This window comes from Myotis daubentonii, chromosome 3 (genome assembly GCF_963259705.1).
Source record: "Myotis daubentonii chromosome 3, mMyoDau2.1, whole genome shotgun sequence".
Taxonomy (NCBI): Eukaryota; Metazoa; Chordata; class Mammalia; order Chiroptera; family Vespertilionidae; genus Myotis; species Myotis daubentonii.
In genome coordinates, this window is record NC_081842.1 from 65,815,977 (window position 1) to 65,839,933 (window position 23,957).

At 42.1% G+C, this 23,957-nt stretch overlaps 1 protein-coding gene across 5 annotated transcripts in view; it reads left to right on the forward strand.

The window, feature by feature from the left end:
- The window catches only part of ZBTB20 (zinc finger and BTB domain containing 20), a 919,384-nt gene that overhangs the window by 248,700 nt on the left and 646,727 nt on the right, over positions 1–23,957 (forward strand). The gene's annotated exons all lie outside the window — the stretch shown is intronic.

A 23,957-nucleotide genomic window follows, 5' to 3' on the forward strand; every position in this document is an offset into this window, starting at 1 on the left:
AAATAGATCAATCCCTCCCTCAGGTTTATGTGTTCAGAGAGACAGCCAGGGGCAATCACACAGGAGGGGCAAAAGCCCTAAGGTGAGGGGTAGGTGTTTCCACTAATGGAGAGGTAGGTGCCTTTACTCTGGATTAAGGTTGATCCTTTTCCTGAGCTGTTAGTAGGGACTGAGGAATGGATGGGTGTAAGTGCAGTTGTTTGTAAGTGAGACTGTACAAAGTCCATCTAATGTCCTTAATTTTCTCATTGAGATAGCAGATTTCTTTGCAGATACTGAAGGGGGAGAGTAGAATAAATTTCAGGAAAGAGGGAAACTTGGAAGGCTTATTAAACAACATTTAGGGCCCAACTACATGTGGAGGCTATGGATGAGTAGTGTTTATAGTCTTTGAATTTGGGAGACTATGTTTAGTTTCTGAAATCTAGGAGTGGAGAAGGCAAGTAGCTGGATTGCTCCAAAATTGGGTTTTCACTGATGTTGGTGCCCTTTCCATTTCTCTCCAACACTCATCTCTTGTCACTGAAGATTTCTGGATGATACTCGAGACTCTCTGCTTGAAGGCTTCTCCCCCCACCCCCTCCACCCCCTCCACCCCCTTACCCACCCTGCCTCCAGGAAGGGGGGAGGGCAAATTTGGCTCAAGTGTTGGACTGGCTTCAAGCTCCAAAGAGTTCATGTCACTAGAAGAAGCCTTAAGCAAATAACTAGTGGCAAAGTTAGTGGATAAATAAATAGCCTAGCATTCTCATCCTTAAGCTGGGGTTTACTGTGAGGCATGTTCCACAGTTTCCCAGAATATCCTAGTAGGATTGAAGTCCAGTTTACCGTAGCAGGAAGTTGCTTAATAAACACATCCCCTATTGATTTTTCTACCTGTTTCATTTATGGCTGTATAACAAACTACCCTAAAACTTAGTTGCTTAAAACAACAAGGATTTATTATTTTTCACAATTCTGTGAGGTAGCTGGACTTAGTTGCGGAGTTCTGCTTCACCTAGAATGCCAGAGGTTAGTCATGTAGCTGCACTTGCCTGTCTGGGCCAGGAATGTCCTCAGGCTTTCCTTACTGATTTGGGGTCTCAGGGCGATGGGTGAAACGGCCAGGCACTGCCTTGGCTTCATTTCTCCGCATTGTTTCTTACTATTCACTAAGCTAGTTAAAGCTTCTTTACATGTTGTCTTGTATCCCGATAAAGCAAAATAGAAGGTTGCTAGGATCTTTCCGACCTTAACTCAGAAGTGTGACTTCTGTTGCAATTAGTTGTTCAAAACAAGGTACAGTAAAAGGCCAGCCCAGGTTCAAGATGGGGGGGATGCTGGGAGCCAATTCCAACATGACAGCAGGGCTGAATCATCTGGTGTGGCTGATGGCATTTCCCCAAACCTGAAAAGGATGCATTAAATTGATTGCTTGCTGCCAGACAGCTCAGGGCATCTTAATCTACATGTTATTGCCTCCTACTGGCCAAACACCTGAACAGCCGAAGGCATTTCCTCAAATCTGACAATGGACTGTGTATATGAAACCCTACCATTTGAAATGTATATCTTCACCTCACCTCAGGACAATTTGTGTTAATAAAAAGCATGGGGTCCTGAGAGGAGGAGATCTTAGTTTCTTTAGCTAGGCTCCTCTGACCCCCAAATGCCTTTCAAAATTATGCTTGTCTCTGGACTCTTTATTAAGTTACACACAGCCCTTCTCCAGATTGCTGAACCCTTCTTAATGCCAGAACAAGAACCCAGGCAAGGGGAAACAAACTCTGTCTCTTGATGGAAAAGGCAACAGGCAAGAACATGGATCTAGAAACATGGATGGTTATTTTTGCAGGCTATCTTATTTCCCTTTTCTGCCTTACTCCTTTCTCCCTTACCAGTGTTTCCTGGTGTCTTCTCCCAAATAAACTACTTAACATGCAAATTTTTGTCTCAAGATCTCAACCAAGAGGTCTAAGTAAGGTGACAGAGGAAAACCAGGTAGTGAATTGAGGATATTAGTAAAGGAATAAAGTAATAGGCCTTGGGGCTGGTTGAGAAAGACAGTGTACAAGGGATTAAAAGAGTAGAAAACTCTTGACAATATCTATATCAAACCTGATAAGTTTGGCAGGGAGGTAAGTCTGGAGAGAAAGGAGACTATGGTGGTAGGTCCTGCAGGGGCAGAGTATATCTTGGGGACTTCAAGGAGCAAATTTCAGTGGAGCAAAGACGAGATTTCATCCATTGGCCTCTGGACAGGCTGCTGCCACCACCTTGGGAGTAAGGCTTATCACTTTTGAGATACATTCTCTGGTTGTACATTAGGCAAATAGTCCTTCAGCTGTGTTACAGGTGACCCATGACACTAGATCTGGTGTCCATTAATACAATCAGTGTGCAACTGCTGGGAAGCGAGGTTGCCCAAAAGAGCTGAAGGGGAATCCCCTGCCTACTGAAGTTACAATCCTATGGAAGTATGCTACTTTTTAAAACTTGGTCTTGAACAAAAATACATATGGGAAAGAATAGAAGCTTCAGAGTCAGTTTGGGGTCACCAGTTAGGTGATAACATGGTGTTGCAAAAGTAACTTAGCCTTTTTTAACCTCAGCCTTTCTTGTATTGCATGGCATAAGTACCTCATTTGATTGTGATGATATTAAACAGTAAAACACTTGCTAAGTGCCTAGCTCAAAATAGGGTATAACTAAATATTAGTTCCCTTCCTTCTATTTTTTCTTCCCTCATCCTATAAACCAAGATTCACAGGAAAAATAGAACACACCTTTTACTGCTGTTGTTTTTGTTTCTGAAGGAGCACAGCCCATGTGGTTTACTATCTAGGACCCTAGTGGCCAAAGGGTTTACTCTGTCTCCTGTATTTCTTGTTTGCTACTAATCACTGTTAGGGAGACTGCATTTTACTGCCCAATCTGAGGAAATGTTTTCTTAGTTTAAATGGAAGACAAGAGGATTCATTTGACTAAGTATCCAAACAAACTGCTTGGAAGGTATTTGGCATTCATATAGATTTTGGCAAGAAATAAGCTTCATTTGAACTCTGTTGCACTTTCATTCAATTTGTTAAAAACAGATTACAGTTATATTCAAGTAAGAATAAGGGAAATTTTCACGATGTAATTTGTTTATGGATTTTTGTGAATTGTAAATTAAGCATGGTGGCTTTTGGCTGAAGTATGTGTCTCTTCATTTCAAAGGAAGGAGTTAAAATTCTGATTCTTGTCATTAGTGTAGTTATAGATTAATTCATTCTTACTGCCCTTTCAAAACTAAATGAAGCCTGGTGATATTGATCCAACCTTTTTACATTTAAGTAGAATGATTTAGAAAGGACAGTAACTCACTTGCACATATGAGATATATAAATAGCTTTTAGGGGATAGGAAATTGTAAACAGAAACTTGAAGGTAATTTTGTCCTTATCCGCTCATTTAATTTAGCCTGCCAGTATTTGCAAACTGATAGAAATCGTTACTTTTTCAGATACTTTCTGCATATGGTGAGGGGTTTATGAGGTAGAAAACAAAAACATTTCAAAATTCCTTCTCCCATGATAGCAATTTGCTCTTGATATTTCCTCAACTAGGAATACCCTTCTTCCCATAACAGAATACTTAACTCGATTGTTCTTTTTTCTCAACTCCCAGTTGCAGAGAATCATCCTTGATTCCGGCCTTCTGTCCAGGAATTAGATCCTATTTTCTAGGTGAGCAGCTGTTAGATCTTCAACTGATGGCTGGTCCTCTAGGTCCACATCTCTGCCCTGTTTATCCACGCCCCTCTAGCGACTCCATCATTGGCTTCCCTGGCCACCTCTAACTCTCCTGCATGCTGTGTGGTTGGCCACCTCCTGAAGTGTGATTCCTACTAGCCTAATTTCCTGCATGGAGTAAAGCCTGAGGCACAGGTTTCTCCCTATTTTTTGCTCATAGTATTTACTTCCTCCTGCTATGCACTATTATTATTTATGTATGAATGTCTTCTAGTATGTGTTGCTTCTGGTAGATCATAATCTCCCTAAAGACAAAACCAAAATTCTTTGTTATATGTATGTGTCTCGCAGGGGATAGTACAGCACCTTGTACTAACGAGGTGTTCAATATGTTTATTAAGGTTATTTGAATGAATGTAATCCAAACAGTTGTAAATAGCGTTGTAGTATTTATACTGTTTTCCTTTTTGATTCTAAGCAGTTTTTTTTATAAGGTGATAGATCTAAAGTTCTCAGAATCTTAATATTGCAGCATATTTTTCTTAAAATTCATAACAAATGTCCAATTACTTTATTTTCAAATTTAAAATTATTTTTAACACACCATTTACAAAATTATCTCATTCACCTGAAGTACTGAGGTAAATAACTGTAAGTATCACAACTTCAGATGCCAGTTCATGATTTACTTGAGATTGTATGTGGGTGCCTGCATTTCCACCCCTTCATTTTCTGCAAAGGATAATCAGTCTCTCCTGAATATTTTTTTCATAGGCCTGAGATTTGAGGACTTTGCCAGACCTGTTTCATAGAAATTCCACAAGACCTCAAAAATTTTAAGAATTCAGAACTAAGGCAATTTATAGTCATAGAATGGGTCAATTGCAAAGTAGAAACCATTTGTTCTAGCATCACATTTTACATGAGTAAACTAAAGCCTTAAGTGAAGGGACATGTCCAATGTCCCAAAGATGCTTAATGGTGAAGCCATATCCTCTCATGGCTGATGGAGAAGTGAGGCATAAACTTTTACTGTAATATAATAGAATTAGATCCAGAGGAATACCAAAAGAAAAAAAAAGTATAATAAAATTATTTGAAATGATAGCTCTCTTGCAGAGATTAGGTTCATGCGGAGTTTTAAATGAGATACTTTCTTCTACTACCTGATGTTACCATGTCCTATATTGCATCAAGTCTAAAAGCAGATCTTGTAATGATAGAGATGAATGGGCTCAATTTTCAGCTTATTTTTAAATATTTTTTATTGATTTCAGAGAGGGAACAGAGAGAGAAAGAGATAGAAACATCAATGATCAGAATCATTATGGGCTGCCTTCTGCACAGCACACACCAGGGATTGAGCCCTCAACTTGGGCCTGTGCCCTGACTGACAGGGAATCGATCCGCAACCTCCTGGTTCATTAGATCGATGCTCAATCACTGAGCCATGCTGACCAACCTTCAGGTTATTTTTAAAAATTTTTTTACACTTGAGTGTGTGCTTATTTTTAATTTAGAAAATATAATTTAGTTGGGAACTTAATCATTGCCAGTTCTTTAGATAATTTCTCAAGCTTTGAGATGTGTTGTGGGTTATTGTGAATCTTGACAAAGAAATTTCGGACAGGGATTCTTTTAATTAATTTATTCTCCTACTTTGGTTCTGGGATCTGGCAAGAGTATTGCGCTTAAAGCATTTGGCTGATATTTTTTCCATTTCCAAAACTTTTGAGAATTTTCTATATATAAATTTCATTTGCTTTCTTTCCTAATTTGTAACATATATTCCTCTAAGTTTATTTATTGCCCACTTCCTTGTCCATTTGCTTCATGTGTCATGCTTCTCTAAGAAGCAAGTGGCATGTGTCTAGCCCATTTACTCCAATTCTTTTCTGCATTTCTTTGTACCTTTTTAGAGCTTTCTATTCCCAGAATACATCATAATATAAGATTTTTAGTTCTGGTATGGAGAAATAAACTTATAATCAAACAGCCTAACTGCAAATAACAGCCATAAACTATGAACAAAAACAAAACAAAATATAATACAATAATCTGAAGGTTTTAATCTGAACAATAGTAGAAAGGTTTTAGAGAGGAAATGAAACTTGGATAAAGCAACTGACATGGGGTGAAGTGAATTCCTGAGAGTATCTGAAGTTGTAGTGGCAACATAGGAAAAGTAAACTTCAAAAGAAATCCCACTGCTTTCTGACTAGAGGAACCCTGGGTAAGAGCAGAGATACCAGAGAGTGAGGGGTAGCACAGGAAAGGAAAGAGACAGAGATGGGGAAACTCAAATACAGTATATAAATTCCGCCTAAGTCTTTGGCTAACCCCTGAATCACACATGTATAGGGCAGACTGAACACAGGGCAGAGATTAAAGTTTCAGACTGGTTAAGTTAATGGCCTGCTAAAACAAAAATTTCAGCACTGTCTGGATGTATATAATACAATCCATAATATCCACAATTATCACTGACAGTGTTCATTTAACCCCAAATTAGTTTTTTTTTTTAAACAAATGGCAAACTGTAACCCTTTCTCAAAGAAAAAGAAAATCAACAGATGACAATTATGAAATGACCCAAATGTTGGAAGTATCAGACAAGAAAATTAAAGCAGGTGTTACAACTATACCAAATGAGGTAGAAGAAAATATGGTTAACCCATTGCACGCCATAAGTGTCTGTAGATGCAAGCAGCAGACCTTCCCCACATGCCATGCGTGTCTGTAAAATAATGTCCCTAAGTGGCAACCCTGACCAACTTTAAATTCATTTTTCATGAGAATTTTCAGCTGAAAATATTCAAGAACACCTGAATTGTGAGTAATATATTTATTTTCATAACTAGAGGCCCAGTGCACAAAAATTTGTGCACTCGGGGGGGAGCGGGGTCCCTCAGCCCTGCCTGTGCCCTCTCTAAGTCTGGGACCCCTCAGGAGATAACGACCTGCTGGCGTAGGCCTGCTCCCGGGTGGCAGAGGGCAGGCCAAATCCCTAGGTGCAGCCCCTGGTCGGGCACAGAGCAGGGCTGATTGGGGAGTTGGGGCGCCGCCCCTGTCATGCACAGAGCAGGGCGGATCAGGAGGTTGCGATGCCACCCTCAGTCACGCTCAGGGTAGGGCCGATTGGAGGGTTGGGGCACTGCCCCCTGTGACACTCAAGGCAGGGTCAATGGTGAGGTTGCGGCGCCACCCCCTGTCATGCACAGAGCAGGGCCAATCAGGGGGTTGGGGCGCTGCCCCCTGTCACGCACAGAGCAGGGCCCATCAGGGGGGTTGGGGCTCCATACCCTGTCATGCACAGAGCAGGGTCAATCCGGGGGGTTGGGGAGCTCCCCTGTCACTCACAGAGTAAGGCCGATAGGGGAATTGGGGCACCGTCCCCTCCCCTGTCACGCACAGAGCAGGGCGGATCAGGGGGTTGGGGTGCCACCACTCTCACACTCAGGGCAGGGCTTATGGGGAGGTTATTGCTCTACCCCGTTGCCGGGGTCCAACCCCAGCGGGTCCAGGGGTCCCCAAAGGTGTGGACGGAGTCGGCGAAGAAGGAAGGACACGGAGGCAGAGTTCAGTTGATCAGCAGCCTAGCCAGGATCTCCAGCCAGGATCTGCAGGTTCTCCAGCCAGGTCCAGTCACCAGGTTCCAGTCAGGCTCTCCTGCCAATCTCCGCAGTCAGGTTCAGTCCAGGATCCCCAGCCATGCTCTCTTGCCAGGCTCCGCCTCCAGGCTCCGAGGCCAGTCCCTGTCCAGGATCCTCTGGCATGCTCTCTCCAGTGAAGTTCTTCTGTCCCTAGAGAACGTTCTGTGTAGGTTCTGTGCCTAGGCTGTCTCTCTTGGTCCTGTCTTCCAAGCCCTGTGTCCTTAGTTCTGTGTTCTGAGTTCTGTCTTCTGAATTCTGTGTTCTAAGTTCTGTGTTCTAAATTCTGTCTCTCTGTCTGGTTACATCTGTATTTATACCAGTTGATTCAATCCTATCAATCTCTATTACAAAGGTTAGGGCGTTTCTTATCTCCATTCCAGGGAGTAAAGATTATGTAGTTTAAGCATGATTGTTTGTAGTTAAAGGGATTAATTACCCGCCTGGCACTTAGTTGAGGGGTTTTATTCCCTCCATAACTTCAGAGGAAAATCCCTACCTGGGGATTCAACCTTTCTCGGAGAGGTGACCTTGGTTAAAACACAGCACCAAGAAGGTGAGCAAACATATTAAGAACCGTATGCCATATATGCCAGGTCCCTTGAAACAGCAAGGATGGACCGGCTCCCGGCACCCCGTCACCCACAGAGCAGGGCTGATCAGGGGGTTGGGGCGCCGCCACTCTCACACTCAGGGCAGGGCCTATGGGGAGGTTATGGCTCTACCCCGACACACACAGAGCAGGGCCCTTGGGGGCGGGGGTTGGGGCACCACACCCTGTCACACAGAGCAGGGCCAATCAGGGGGTTGGGGAGCCGCACCCTGTCACACACAGAGCCGCAGGGCGATCAGGGGGTTGGGGAGCTCCCCCCGTCAGGCACAGAGCATGGCTGATCAGGGGGTTGGGGCGCCTTCCCCTGTCACGAAAAGTGCAGGGCAGATAGGGAGGTTGTGGCCCCGCCCCCTGTCACACACAGAGCCTCAGGGCGATCAGAGGGTTTGGACGCTGCCCCGTCACGCTGATCCCGGTGCCAGGAGGCCTCGCGGCTCGGCTGATTCTGGTGCTGGGAGGCATATTACCCTTCTACTATATAGGATAGAGGCCTGGTGCATGGGTGGGGCTGGCTGGTTTGCCCTGAAGGGTGTCCTGGATCAGGTTGGGGGTCCCCACTGAGGTGCCTGGCCAGCCTGGATGAGGGGATGATGGTTGTTTGCAGCTGGTCACACACTCTTCAGGGTGGGGGTCCTCACTGGGGTGCCTGGCCAGCCTGGGTGAGGGGATAATGGCTGTTTGCAGGTGGTCACACACCCTTCAGGGTGGGGGTCCCCACTGGGGTGCCTGGCCAGTCTGGGTGAGGGGCTGATGGCTGTTTGTAGGCTGGTGGGTGACTGAAGCTCCCAACTGCTCCTTTTTTTCTTTTTGTTTTTATTCTGGGCCAGCTTTAGCTCTGACTCCAGCTCTGAGGCCTCTGCTGCTGAAAGCAGGTATCTGGTTTGTTTGTGTTCTATAATCGAAACACTATATCAACTCCAGCTCTGAGATCCCTGCTCACTGAAAGCAGGTTTCTGGGGTTTTGTTTAGCTTCTATATTTGTAACTATGTTTCAAACTGCAGGCTCAGAGGCTGGCAAGGCAGGTGGGGAACGTTGGTTTCCTCCGTCACTTAAGCAAGCAAGTCTCATGTTAGTTTCAAGCTGCCTGGCTGCCGGCCGCCATCTTGGCTGGCAGTTAATTTGCATATAGCCCTGATTAGCCAATGGGAAGGGTAGCGGTAGTACGCTAATTACCATGTTTCTTTTTTATTAGATAGGATATTCTTTGCAAAATATTCATTTCACTTTCAAAGTTGAGCTATCAGATGTTAAAGCATGCATACATTTTGGCGGACACCCTGTATATATGTACTAACTAAATAAAAATTTGAGAACAGAAAAGTACATTGTCTGAAACAAATAAATCACTGAATAGGCTTAATAATGTAATGGAAAAGGCAGAAGAAAAAGTGAGTAAACTTGAAGAGCCATAGATATCATCCAATCTAAAAAGAAGTGAGGAGAAAAACAGTAGAAAAATAAGCAGAACCTGAAGAACAGTTTGAAAAGATGTGTCATATAAGTAATTTAAGAACAAGGATAGAGAAAATATTTAAATATTTTAAGAATAAAAGTTAAAGCTTCACAAATTTTGTGGAATACATACATACATTTAAGTTTAGTGAACCTGAAACACAATAAATTTGAAGAAAACAATGCCTTGGAATCTATACTAATAAAAGAGAAAGATGCAAATTGACTGTACCTTTGTGATGCCCAACAGCCATTCAGGAGTGAGTATGCAAATTAACCCAACAAAGATGGTGTGTTAATTTGCATATGTAGGCGCTGAGCGGCTGGTGGTGGGGCGGGATGCTTGCGTCATCACCATGGTGACAACGCAGGTGTTCCATACCATCCCAGCTGCTCCGGGCCTCTGGGCAGCATAGGAAGGCAGAAAGGTGGATCTGGGCAGGAGTGAAGGCAGAAAGGTGGCTCTGGCCACAGTGAAGGCGGTGCTGGCAGCCAAGGGAAGGAAGGCCCATTCTTGCACAAATCTTCATGCATCAGGCCTCTAGTATTATTTAAAAGGGCTGAAAACCAAAAATAATACTGCATTCAAAATAGGATTTAGTTTTGTGGAGAGATTATAATGTTGTTTGAATATACTTTTAAAAACATGAGGAAGCCTGGCTGGAGTGACTCAGTAGTTGAGCATCGACCTATGGACTAGGAAGTCAGGGTTTGATTCCTGGTCAAGGCACACGCCTGGGTTGCAGGCTCAAACCCTAGTTTGGGGCATGCAGGAGACAGCCCATCAATGATTCTCTCTCATTATTGATATTTCTATCTCTCTCTCTTTCTCCCTTCCTCTCTGAATTCAAATATATATATATATATTTAAAAGATGAGGAAGCATTAGAAGGTAGTGTTTAAGTAACAGGTTTTAGTCACATAACATAATCTCTGTCAGCTATTAGCTCTGTGACTTTGATCCAGTTCTTTTCTTTAAGCATCATGTTTTCTTTATAAAATGGTGATGAAAATCAAAATAAGACTACCTCATATGGCTGATGCACATATTAAATTAAATATATGTAAAACTCTTGGCAAAGCACTTAGTAGGAGCTAAACAAATGATAGCTGTTGTTACCTCTCCCCACTCAGTGTTCTTTGCTTGATTTTTCTTCTTAATCCTAATTGCAAGTAATTTTCTTTCTCATAAGTCCTCTGTAGAGTTTTGATATAATTGATTAATCACCCTATGCAATGAGTTTAGATGCTTTTTTGTTTCCTATGGTGCAGTTTTTATAACATAGACCTTAACTGGTTTCTGAAGTTTTAGTAAATCTTGCCTTTATTAAAAACATGTTTTTTTGTTTCAGATTTTAGACAGAAAGATTTTATTCTTTCTTTATTACTGAGTTATATATGTAGAACTCAATGACAATGAATACAATACATTATGAAAACTCAAGGGATGTAGCTAAAGAAGTTCATAGGGGAAAATGTGTAGCTTTAAATTTATATGTTAAAAATGACTAAAATTATTAAGTTAGAAAAGATACAATAATGTAAAACTAAAAAAATATAAAATCAGGAACATAGCAAAATAATATCAGAAATAAGTGAAATGAAAAAGTAATGCAGTTAACAAAATAAACCATTGGTTCTTTGAAAAGACAAGTATGATAGACAAATTTCTGGGAAATTTTATCATAAAGAAGGTACAAATAAACAGAATTAAAAAGAAAAAATCTATTTTGAGATTTAAAATAATTACTGAATACTGTGAACAAATTTGTACTGTTTATTTGAACTAAATATTCAACCTACTTTAAAACTTAGATTAAATGGACAATTTTATAGAAAAATATAACTGAATTCAAAGGAACTGGTAAATCTGAATAGACTATTATAAATAAAAATATTACATAAGTGGCTAAAATTACATAAGCATACACAGACATACACACACCTGCACACACACATTCTTAGCAAAGTCCTAATATATTTAAAGGCAACGTTTAGTCTCATTTGTTCATTTTTGCTTTTGTTGCCATTGCTCTACATCAAACTAAAAAGTTTTGCACCATCAACAAAATGAAAAGACCGTCTACTGAATGGAAGAAGATATTTGCAAGTGATAAATCAATAAGGGGCTAATATCCAAAATATATAAGCAACTCATGCAACTTAGCAACAAAAACAAACAATTGAATTTAAAAATGGGCAGAGAACCTGAATAGACATTTCTCCAAAGAGGATATACAGATGACCAACAAACATGTAAAAAGCTGTTCAACATCACTAATCATCATGGAAATGCAAACCAAAACCACAATGAGATATCACCTCACACTTGCCAGAATGGCTATCATAAAAAATCAGCAGATAACAAGTGATGGCAAGAATGTGGAGAAAAGGGAACCCTTGTACACTGTTGGTGGAATTGTAAATGGTGCAACCACTATGGGAAACACTATGGAGAATCCTCAAAAAATTAAAAATATAACTGCCAAATTATTCAGCAGTTCCACTTATGGGTATTTATCCAAAGAAAACAAAAACACTAATCCAAAATGATATATGGACCCCTATGTTTATTGCAGCATTATTTACAACTAGAGGCCTGGTGCACAAAATTCATGTGTGTTTTCTCTTTTAAATATAGCACCTCTATGTCTTAACAGGAGAATTCTGTGAAGATCTAGCCTGACATCCTATATAATTTACCATATGCAAATTGACCCTCACACTGTAACACCATTACAGGATGGCAGCGTGTACAGCAGGGGGTGGGGCAGCAGGGGTGGGGGTCACAACCACTCCTCAGAGCTTCTGCCGGGTTTCCTGCGGCCCTCAGGGGCACCGGGGTCCTGGCGGCCTCTTCACACAATTTCTGCCGGGGGTTTTGTGGCCCCACGTGTGGGCTGCATGGACGGGGCCTAGCAGCTGCTACACACAGCCCTGAGGCGGGGCATTGGGGCGGCACTCCAGGACTCGGGGCCATCCTGCGGCCTCATGGCACTGGGGTGGGGGGAGGGTTCCGGGTCTCGCGCGATTTCCTGAGACAGGTCACTAGTTTTAATAGGAAACAGAAGAGAATACTCCTTTGAGGTGCCCTTTACACTTTCCTTTCTTTTGGCTTGAATGCTCTTCCTCCAAGGATATCTTTCTAACTCATTTCCTCATTTATCTTAAGCCTTTACCTGAATGTGATCTTTCAGTGATATCATCACTGGCCTCCTATTTAAAATTTCACCCCCAACTCTCTCATCCCAGCATTTATTTCTCTGTTCCTTGATTCATTTTAATTCCTTAGAATAGACCAGTGGTCGGCAAACTGCGGCTCACAAGCCACATGTGGCTCTTTGGCCCCTTGAGTGTGGCTCTTCCACAAAATTCCAACTTCTGCGCATGGGCCACGAAGTTTCCATCGCACTGTATGTGTGTGCCCACACATGGTATTTTGTGGAAGAGCCACACTCAAGGGGCCAAAGAGCCGCATGTGACTCATGAGCCGCAGTTTGCCAACCACTGGAATAGACCATTGCCTTATTATCTACACTAATAAAAGAGAAAAATGGTAATTGGCGTACGAGCTACCCTTTTCATTGGCTAATCAGGGCTATATGCAAATTAACTGCCAACTAAGATTGGCAGTTAACTGCCAACAAGATGGCAGTTAATTTGCATATGTAGGCACAATGCAGGGAGGTGAAAGGGAAAGCAGGAAGAATCCCCCTGCCACTGACAGTGATCGGAAACCCAGGGGGGAGCTAAGAGCTGGGGGGCAGGGCAAAGGCGGCCCTGGGGCCACCTTTGCCCTGCCCCCCAGCCATGATAGGAGAATCAGGTGCCTTTTCCGCCCTGGCCAGTGATAGCAGGAAGTAGGGGTGGAGCCAGCGATGGGAGCTGGGCACGGTCGAAGCTGGCAGTCCCAGGAGCTAGGCGTCCCTTGCCTGGGCCTAAAGCGAAGCCCATGATTGTGGGGCCGCTGCAGCTGTGGGTCCCCGCTGCCCGGGCCGGACGCCTCAGCCAGAGGTGTCCTGCAGGAGCAGGGGCGGAGCCCGCACAATCGCGGCGCCCCCCGCTGCCACTGCAGGTCCCCGCTGCCTGGGCCGGACGCCTAGGCCAGAGGCGTCAGGCCTGGGCAAGGGGCTGATCCTGCGATCGGAGGGTGATGGGGGTCAACGCCTGAGGGCTCCCAGTATGTGAGAGGGGGAAGGCTGGGCTTAGGGACACTCCCCCCCCACACACACCCAGTGCACGAATTTCGTGCACCAGGCCCCTAGTATTGTATATTTAACTTGTTTGTCTTGCTTATTATCAATTGCCCACACAAAAATATAGTCTGTGTGGGATCAGAAATTTTTGTTCATTTTGTTTACTCCTATATTTTCACCACCTAGAACAGTGTCTGGCACATAGTAGTGATCAATAAGTATTGGTTTAACAAATAAATGAAATATCTAACAGCTGTACTATGTGCCTGTCCCTGAACTAGGCTATATGATCTACACTAATAAAAGAGAAAGATGCAAATTGACTGCACCTTCGCAATGCCCACCAGCCAATCATGAGTGAATATGCAAATTAACCCAACAAAGTTGGTGGGTCAATTTGCATATGCAGGTGCTGAGGGGGCGGGGCGGTACACAGGCGTTCCCCACTGCCCCAGCCGCCCCGGGCCTCTGGGCAGTGTGGGAAGGCGGAAAGGTGGCTCTGGGCCAGAATGAAGGCGGAAAGGTGGCTCAGGCTAGAGTGAAGGCGGTGCCGGCAGCCAGGGGAAGGAAGGCCCATTCTTGCACAAATCTTCGGGCATCGGGCCTCTAGTATAAAAGAAAGAAAGATAGGCAGATTCCAGCCCTCATGAAGATGACGGGCTTGTAGAGAACACAGACTATGAAAAAAACAGTTTATCACTTCAAGTACACAAAGGCTGTGAATTCAAATGAATTTTTGATAAGCTTATTGGTACCAGGTGGGCAACTCCTGAAGAAAAATATAGAAGCATAGTGGTTACTTTTGGTGTGCAATGCATCTAACACTTCTTATCCTGTTTCTTTATCTGAGAACAAAGGAAAGGACACACACACACACACACACACACACACACATACACACACTCCAACTTACATACGCTAAAAGATAATGACTTAGACAGAAAATAATTTTATTGAGGGAACTGACATAAGCTTTAAAGTAGTGAAAAAATAAAAGCAATTATGTGTGAAATAAAGAATTCCAAAAAAGTTTTCATGATACCTAGCTTTCCTTCCCATGGTAGCCACTATTTGATAAGCACAAAATGCAATGAAAGGGCCTAACTCTATATTCTGCTGCCTCATAATTGTACCTAAAGAGCAAATACACATTTGTCTTTTATAACTCTGCAGGTAGTACATAGAGGAGGATATGCTATTACTTTATCATAGTAAATAATAAAGTTCATGGCTATATTTACACAGGCTGAGTTTCCAGCTTGATAAATCATGTGAAGAATGTTAAATCTCTAATATGTGTTTAATGTACATTTCAGTTTATTTTTTTCCTAACTGTAATAGTAGCAATTATTTTATATGTTATATATAGGAGGGGAAGGCTGTGTTACCTAAGGGCAGAGTTAATAGATTTCTTGGCAATTTTTCTACCATGTTAAAATCTCTTCCATTTCTTACTGCTGTTTTCTTTTCTACCACTCTGACTTACACTTTTTTAAAAACGTATCATCCTAAATACCTTACTTTTTTTCTACCTTTGAGCCCTGTTTCTTCCATTTTTCTCTATCTAAAATGCCTGCTCCTGGGTTAGTCAAATCATATCTATCTTTCTGCAGAAACTGGCTGGCCAATGTAAAGGAACTAATTTGTAGTGAGCCCTTCTCCTAAATACCAGCTGCTTTCAGATATACACCTTCATTTAATCGCCGTTCAACACTATGGTGTTAGATAAAATTCTCACATTTTCTATAAGATGAAACTGAGTATTAGGGAGTTTATGTAAGTTTCCTCTAGGATACACACTTGTAAGCTGGAATTCAGATCCTAAACTTTTAATTGGAAGTGGTAGCTGTCCTCATTACAATTCCATTGCTTCTCCTACACATTCTAGACCTCCAGACGACCTAGAATTGCTTTGAATTGTTCCTGACTTGCTACTGGTTGAATGAAATTTATAATAGATGAGTACCAATAGTATCAAGGCTTTCATGTGGTAGATAGGGTTGGAATGTAGAGAAAACAAGGCTAGGAGTAGCTGTTAACTACTTAGTTTTAGTTTCTTGATTGAAAGCTGCTGCTCTACACCTAATATCTATACATCTGACAAATACTTATGGAGTGTTTATTGTGTGCCTGGCACTAACCTAGACCCTGGATAGAGTGCCAAGGAAAATGATGTGACCTCATTAGGTGTACAACCTCATGGGGGAGAGAGATAATAAACACATACACCAATAACTACATGAATTATTCAAACTCTCATAAATGCCAACAGGAATAAAATAATGGAGGTTCTGTTTCAGGAAAAGTAGCCAGAAGTGGCCTCTTAGGGAGAGTAGAAGAAACAAACAATAGTTTGGGAGCTGCAGAACTCTCTCAGAGAACTGAGTCTCAACTTCGGCCACACCAGGTGTCTATTAACAAGTGGGATTTGGATGGCTCACCTCTCTCCACTGTGGGTCCAAACCAACCAGACTTCCTAATCCGTTGTAAACATTTGATACTCAGATTCTCATCATTTAGTTTCATAATGATTAAGAGGAAAAGAAGGAAGGAAAAGTGAAAGAGGTTGGAAGATTATTACTCTTTCAAAGTCTGCAAAACAACTTGTTTAAGAATGTTATTTCCCCTTGGCCAGAGTGGCTCTGGCCAAGTGTCAGCCTATGAACCAGGAGGTCATGGTTCGATTCCCTGTCAGGGCACATGCCTGGGGTTGTGGGCTTGATCCTTAGTAGGGAGTGTGCAGGAGGCAGCTGATCAGTTTTTTCCCCTCATTGATGTTTCTATCTGTCCCTCTCCCTTCCTCTCAGAAATTAATAAAAATATGTATTTTTTTTAAAAAAATGTCATTCCCTAATTTTATGCAGTGTGAATTTTCTTAATCATCATAAATAGATGGAAACACAATTTATTCAAAATTCCTTTAATTCCTTTAACTGATATTAAAGCCACCTACTGTTTATTAAGTCCTGTGGTAAGGACTAGAGTTGTAATAGTGAATAATATAGAAACGCTACGCCCAAGTTTACAGTCTTTGGTGAAAGTCAGGTACAATGTAGCGTGATGATAATTAGAACAAGATGAAGCCCAGAACGTCAGATTCTGGAGCAGATAATGCCTATCTAAGACCCCAAAATGTATGTGCACAAGCAGGTCAATAGAATTTTCACATTCTCCAAGAGCAAATAATTCCTTTCCATAGTTGAGAGTATTTTGAAAATGTAATTCTTTTTTTTAAAAATATATTTTATTGATTTTTTACAGAGAGGAAGGGAGAGAGAGAGAGAGAGTTAGAAACATCGATCAGCTGCCTCCTGCACATCTCCCACTGGGGATGTGCCCGCAACCCAGGTACACGCCCTTGACCTGAATCGAACCTGGGACCCTTAAGTCCGCAGGCCGACGTTCTATCCACTGAGCCAAACCGGTTTTGGCGAAAATGTAATTCTTAATGTTTATCTAAATTCTAGTTTTGTTCATTTTTTTGACTAGCGCTTCCATTTTTATATAAGAATTTTTAAAAAAACCACCTAATTTAAAATAAAAAACACATGGTTTTCCTCTTAATACACTTTGAAGTGTGGATTACAGGATAAATAGAGTTATTAACAATTAGTGTTTTGTAGTTCAGGTTTCTACCTGAGAGTTTAAATTCATCATGTTTACACCTAAACTTTGATATAAAATTTGTTTCATTTTAGGAAGTAGCCATTAATGCTAGAAAACTCAAATATAGCATTTTTTTATAAACTTAGTTTTTCATGCATTTTGTAGGTTTATTATAGCTGGTCTGACTTAATATCTAGACAGATCAAACTATGCCCTTGGGATAAGGGGTGTTTTTGGATAATTTCCTTCTTCTTTCCTTACTGTACTTTCTTTATCTGTTTCCAACTCACAGAGTTGATAAATAGATAACTGTTGCTTCTCATGCTTCCTTTGTCTGACAGAAAGGCAGATTTTTAAGCATAAAGGTCTAATTCTCAGTAATTTATAAAATTACGTATAATTAATAAGTTTTTCAAGTCTACTTTTAAAATTATAATTCCTCTTACTCCTCATAGTCTTTCTGTTCAAAAAAACCACAGAAGTTAGGGAACTTCAATTTTTAAACATTAATTGGATTTATTGATGATTAAAGTCTATATTTTTACAATAACAATATAAAAATGATAGAGCACCCAGCTCAGTAGTGGGTCTAGAAGAAGTAAATACATATTAAATAAAATTAGAGTATTTGGGATTAAATGGAATCTTTTCTCAAAATAGATCAAATTTTAAATGTAAAGCACTTAAAATGTTTGTGAGGATGCTTATTCAGTCATAAGGGAACTGTTTTTTAGTCTAAATTTAGGTTTACAGCCCATTAATGGAGCCAATGGCCTTGCAGACCTGGCCAAAGCCCTTTTCAGTGTCCTAAGTGAATTAGCTATGAGATTTATTAATGGCTCCAGAGGCACCATTAAGAATTCCTTCTTTCACCTCTAGCCAGGCTCAGTGTGGAGGACAAATATATTTCCTAAACTTCACAATAGTGTTGGATCTATTCAGTTCCCACTGGGGAAACAGCTGTGCCAACCTAGAAGTGAAAAGAACTTAAAAAACAAATCCTCTACAGTGTAACTCCATTTGGGATGGCACTGATAGTAAGTAACTTCACCCTCACGTGACCCAAACAGTTTTAGAGATTAGATAACTGCATGGGATTCTAAAGACACCATTAACTGTTCTGGATCTGTGCTGTCCTCCAAATCACAGCAGAAATGAGGATGAGAACAACAGCAGTATGCATTCTGTCCACAAGTGATTGTTAAGGAACCCACAACACCTCAGCCTGATTCCAGTTGGATAATTACATTTATTTTGTCCTTGTTTTTCAAATCCTGTTGTTTTAGTTAAATATGGAAATTGATCCTTCATTTTTCACCCAGAAAAATGTACAGAATTGCTGCACATGTTACTATTTAGATCCTACTATCTTCCTCTTTACAAAAAGGGATGGTGTTTAAAAAAACTGTTTAGAATTGCTTATTGTGGCTATCAATATTGTTACAATTTCCTGATTCAGAAATGTTCGGTGAACATCCAGCACATGATTGGCTCGTGAATGAGTTGTGGAATACAGAGTGATATCTCAAGAAAGCCATTTTTTTCTATCTCCCTAAGGCCTGCTTAGCTTAGCCCCTTATCTTAAAGCAGCGGTTCTCAACCTGTGGGTCGCGACCCCTTTGGCGGTTGAACGACCCTTTTACAGGGGTCGCCTAAGACCATCCTGCATATCAGATATTTACATTACGATTCATAACAGTAGCAACATTACAGTTATGAAGTAGCAACGAAAATAATCTTATGGTTGGGTCACAACATGAGGAACTGTATTTAAAGGGCCAGAAGGTTGAGAACCACTGCCTTAAAGAGACAGACATTCCCTCTTTTTCTCATACAACTAGGACAGTACTAGTAGCTCCCATTTAGCAATGCTTGCTTTCAAGCAGGCACTGCGCTAGATCTTTTAAATGACTGTAACATAATACACACAAACAATCCTATAGGGTAGATAACATGATTATCATTTTACAGACAGAGAAAATGTACCTTGTTCAAGATCACACAATTGAAGAGACAGGGGTGGGGGGGGGGGTGGGGGGCTGGAATTTGATCCCAGGTTTGTCTGACAGCAAAAGCTAATCACTTAACCACCACCCTGCCTCACAGAACTGTTGCTGTCCAGAACTCTGTGAGACCCAGATCTACGGATCATTGACCCCATGAACAGCCTCTCTCAGTGCTTGGTTCCACTCCACACGGGCTGACCCACTGGCTGAACCTCAGAACCATCATGTGGCACTAGCATCAGAAGGGGCAAATAACAATTATGGGTCCAGGCCACAAGGAAATTGAGCTGTTGAGAGAAACTCTATGCTGCATCACTCTATCAGCACAACTGAAATGGTACCCTTACCACCGCCATTACCTACCTTTAGTTGTTAGTGATTCTCTCAGCACTTGTCTACATTCCTATCCTCCTTTTCTTTCCCTGGTGGTGGGGTTATAATAGTGTCTTTGGCAAGGTTAGCAAGAAACTTACTTATTTACTTTGGTTGCCAATAAATAACTAGCTTGTTAATAATTGTGCATATGTTTTATGTGGCCTTAGATAATCTGAGATAATTTTACAAATCTGGCATTAGAGATTGGATCAATATCCCTTCATACCTGGTCTCCTATTACATAATTCTCTATTAACAAAAAGTAGATTATGTAAGGAAAAAAATTACAATTTAAAGTAATTTACTAGGGCATTTTATAAGTGATACACACTCATGTACTCATAACTTTTTTTTTAACCCTCATGCAAGGATATTTTTCCACTGATTTTTAGAGAGAGTGAAAGGGAGGGGGAGAGAAAGAGAGAAACATCGATGTGACAGAGACATATCGAATGGTTGCCTCCTGCATGTGCCCCAACCAGGGCCAAGGATCATGCCTGCAATCAAGGTATGTCCCTTTGACCCAAATGAAACCCAGGACTCTTCAGTTTGTGAGTCATTGCTCTATCCATTGAACCAAACTGTCTAGGATAACTTTTTAATTACTTAAATATCAGTTTTTGCTTAATAATATAAAATAATAAATCTGATAGTTTTCTTGCTTTAAAGTATACCAGATCTGTCACAAATGCCTTAAACTGTAGCATGTTTACATCTTTATGTAAGCTGTATGTACATTTTTTTGTCTTGTTTTTCCAGGTTGTTGGGTTTTTTTCTTTTTTTCTTTTTTTTGGCTATTTTTAGAGCAATTTGGGTTTACAGTAAAAATAATAGGAAAGTATATTAACATTTTTAGCACTTTTAAATTGTTAGCTCTATGAAAGTAAGATGTATTCCAGTTTATATTTTAGCATATCATAGCGCCAAGCACAGTACTTTGCATGTAATAGACACTCATTACATATCATTTACTTAGTGAATAAATTAGTGTGTACTAGGTTGAACAGATTTGCAATCCTAAATTGCTCTTGTCATCATTTCATTCTGAATAATTAAAGATACTTTACTAAAATGATTAAAATGTGCTATTGAATTACTGGAATAGGTTCTAAAGCAGTGGGATGAAAGAGACTGTGGCTGCACCCCTGTGTGGAAACAGGAGGATGAGTTTCTCACTGTGGGGTATACTTGGTGGATTTTATGTATAACTCAAGTAATTGACTTCCCTTAGGAAGGTTAGATTTATGATTTCCATATGGCACTTTATAACTTTTCTTTTACTGCTATCTGCCAACTAAAATTTTTCCCTATTATGAAATAACTAGAGGCCCGGTGCATGAATTCCTGCACCAGTGGGGTCCCTTGGCCTGGCCTGCAGGATCGGGCCGATACTGGCTCTTTGACATCTCCTGAGGGATCCTAGATTGTGAGAAGGCGCAGGCCAGGCCAAGGGACCCCACCCGTGCACTATTGGGGCCAGGGAGGGATGCGGGAGGTTGGCCAGCTGGGGAGGGACCACAGGAGGGCTCCAGAGGATGTCCAGCCTGATTCGCTCAGTCCCAATCAGCTGGATCCCAGCAGCAAGCTAACCTACTGGTCGGAGCATCTGCCCTGTGGTGGTCAGTGCACGTCTTAGCGACTGGTCAGCCAGTTGACTGTCTGCCCCTTGGTGGTTAGTGCACTTCATAGCGAGTGCTTGAGCAGCCTTAGCATATCATTAGCATATTACACTTTGATTGGTTGGATGGATGACTGGACACTTAGCATATTAGGCTTTTATTATATAGGACTAGAAGCCCAGTGCACAAAGTTCGTGCATGGGTGGGGTCCCTAGGTCTGGCTGGCAATTAGGGCTGATCAGGGCCTTCCAGCTGCTGGCCAGGGCCTTCCTTCCTGCTGGCTGCCGATTGCTGCCCAGGTCCTGCCAGACATGGGGAGGGACCAAGGGAGGTTGGCTGACCACAGGAGGTTGGCTGTGGGAGCGCACTGACTGCCAGAGGGCAGCTCCTGCATTGACCATCTGCCTCCTGGTGGTCAGTGTGTGCAAGCTACCAGTTGTTCCAGTCATTCCAGTTGTTTTGGTCATTCTGGCGTTCGTCGCTTAGGCTTTTATATATATAGACTAGAGGCCTGGTAAATGGGTAGGGTCTCTAGGCGTGGCCGGCGATCAGAGCCGATCTGTGGGGCGACCAGCGGGGTGATTAGGGCCCCTGCTTGCAGCTGCCTTGGCTGGCTTGGTGCCACCCACTCACCAGCCCCATCCCCCACCGCCACCACCAGTTGCCTCTCTCTGTGGGGCAACCTGCGGGGCAATCAGGGGGCTCCCTGCTGGCACCCACCTTGGCTGGTGGCCTAGCACTGCCCGCTTGCCAGCCCTGCCCCTCATTGCCGCCACCGTTCACCTTCCTCAGCGGGGTGACTGGCAGAGTGACTGGGGACCCCCTGCTGGCACCCCCTTTGGCTGGTGGCGACCTGGCGCTACCTGCCTGCCAGCCCCGCCTCCAGTGGCTGGTCAGGGCCTGCAAGCTGGGGGCAGTTCCTGCATTGAGCGTCTGCCCCTGGTGGTTAGTGCGTGTCATAGCAACCGGTCATTCTGCCAGTCATTCCGCTGTTTGGTCAATTTGCATATTAGGGTTTTATTATATAGGATGTTTTTGTACACATTACCTATACATAAAAATAAATAGAACATTAAAATCAGTCATCACCCTATTATCCAGATATAATTACTCAACATTTTTGTGTGCTCTATTTTTCATCTTCTAAGCCATTTCATCATGTCCATGCAAATGCTACTCTATATCTACACTAATAAAAGAGAAAAATGGTAATTGGCGTACGACGCTACCCTTTTCATTGGCTAATCAGGGCTATATGCAAATTAACTGCCAACTAAGATTGGCAGTTAACTGCCAACAAGATGGCGGTTAATTTGCATATGTAGGCACAATGCAGGGAGGCGAAAGGGAAAGCAGGAAGAAGCCCCCTGCCACTGACAGTGATGGAAACCCAGGGGGGAGCTAAGAGCTGGGGGGCAGGGCAAAGGCCGCCTTTGCCCTGCCCCCCAGCCATGATCAGAGAATCAGGTGCCTTTTCCGCCCTGGCCAGTGATAGCAGGAAGTAAGGGTGGAGCCAGCGATGGGAGCTGGGCACGGTCGAAGCTGGCAGTCCCGGGAGCTAGGGGTCCCTTGCCTGGGCCTAAAGCGAAGCCCATGATTGTGGGGCCGCTGCAGCTGCGGGTCCCCGCTGCCCGGGCCGGACGCCTCAGCCAGAGGCGTCAGGCCTGGGCAAGGGGCCGATCCTGCGATTGGAGGGTGATGGGGGTCAACGCCTGAGGGCTCCCAGTATGTGAGAGGGGGCAGGCTGGGCTGAGGGACACTCCCCCCCACACACACCCCGTGCACGAATTTCGTGCACCGGGCCCCTAGTGTTTATATAACATTATAGTACCACCAGTTACCCTGTGGATTATTACAAAATATTTCTTTACATTGATATGTTGTCTTATATTATTTTTCTACTATTGGACATTTAGGTTGCGTTTAGTTTTTCTCTATCATAAATATTACCATTTTAACATAAATCTTTTTGTTTTCAGTTATGTAAGATAGATTTCTAGAGCTAATTAATGACTACAGATTTTGAACTTTAAGTTCTTGATACATACTACCCAGTAGTTTTCCGAGAACATTTTAGCAATTCACACACTCATCAGAAGTGTATAAAAAGGGTGTTCTATTGAACCATCATCAACATTGATTATTACCTTTATATACTCTTAAGCAAGTATTTGACCTACTGATTTTAATATTACTGTCATTCACTATGCTAAAAAAAGTATATAAATTAAACACTTCAGTTTGCTTTCAGAAAGAATTATGAAATATTTTTAAGGGTCATAGTAGTGTGGAGGCTGCATGTTACATTACAGTTTCCAAGTACATGCAGATGTGTTTCAGGTCTAATTGTAAATTCTGCATATTTTTGCCTAAGCTGGACTTATGTTTTCTGTATTGACACTCACTTCATTGTCAGTTTTCCAAAAGTGTTTGGTGTGGTTTTAACATTCCCTCTTGTAACAAGCAATGTCATATCTATTTGCTGTTGTAACTGAAGTTAATGAACATTCCAAATTTACTTTATTTATTTATGCATTTTTTGTGGACTGCTCTACAAAAGCAACTTTCTTCCTCACCAATATACTAAACTGAATACAGATGAATCTGAGTGGTTTCATTTTAGAGATTAGTAGTCATATGTGTATTAGGAAGGCAATAGTCTTGGAAGAATACCAAAAAAAAAAAAAAATCATTTTAAAGTGTTTGCCTCGTTCTCTAGTGAAAGC